Source organism: Tupaia chinensis, unplaced genomic scaffold, assembly GCF_000334495.1.
Source record: "Tupaia chinensis unplaced genomic scaffold, TupChi_1.0 Scaffold000402_1, whole genome shotgun sequence".
NCBI lineage: Eukaryota > Metazoa > Chordata > Mammalia > Scandentia > Tupaiidae > Tupaia > Tupaia belangeri.
The window spans coordinates 4,342,983-4,344,127 of record NW_006159904.1 but is presented as its reverse complement, the minus strand read 5'-3'; positions in this window follow the sequence as shown (position 1 = coordinate 4,344,127).

The following is a 1,145-nucleotide window of genomic DNA, read 5'->3' as shown; positions in this document are numbered from 1 at the left end:
TCAAATAAGTTATTTAAGGAAACACAAAAATGGGGGGGGGGGGAAGGTATAGAAAGCAACCATGGATACCAGAAACAATGTGGGAGGAGGGTGGTACATGGCAGAGGGTGAGGGATAGGGAATCAAGGATGGCAAAACAAAAAACAAAGTATACAAGACATAAGAATTGGAAAATTATTTGCTGATAACATATATGTTGATGTGCTTGATTGAGCCAATGTACAGTGTATTTTGGATGGAAAGTTAATTTGTTTGCTGTAATGATGTATAGTGAATTAATGTAAAACTAAATAAATTTAAAGAGAAAAAAAAAAGAAAGTGAGGATAAGTCTATCCCTTTCTGGTGACAATGTAAATGACTGGGGGTGGGTAGAACAGGACACAAAGACAAGAAGATATTAGAATAATCTGGGACTGATATAGCAAGTATGACCATTACCAGTGGCAGCAGAAATAGAGATGAGAGAGTAGATTTAAGTGATACTCAGCAGTAAGAGACGGTGTGATGAGCGCCTGGGTTGGGTTGATATAAGGCAGAGACAGAGGCAGAGGCAGAGGAGAAAATGATCCTAAAGATCACTCAGGTAAGAGAGAGGTTTGCTACCATAGTGGGGTATAGAGTACAGAAAGAGAAAGTGTCAGGTTAGAAGCTTATAGGTCATCTAAGCAGAGCTCAGAAGGGAGTCATGATTCAGAACTGAAGTCCAGGAGAGCTAGACATGGACCAGAAATGTACAGCCGCAACCATACTATGCAGAGAACAGAGCCAAGGAATGAAGTGGAATTTGATGAAGGATGGTCCAAGGAGAAGAGGAAGCCAGCAGGCATTATTATAGCAAGTAGAAGCCAAGTGCTTTGGGAATGAGGTCATGTCAATGTTAACATTAACAGGTCAATGTTAAACACTATAGCATGGCCACGTAAGGGTGAGGACGGATTTAGCATTTAAGTGGAAGTAGTTCCAGAAGCACTGTGGATGCGGGACCATGTAACACTAGTTTAAGGAGAGTGTGATAGGTAGAATAATGACCCCTTCCTCCAAAGATGAACCTTCCTGATCCCTGAAACCTGTGACTATGTTATCTCACGTGGCAAAGAGACTGTGCTGTTGAAACTGAGGATTTGGAATTGGATAGGAAGTTATC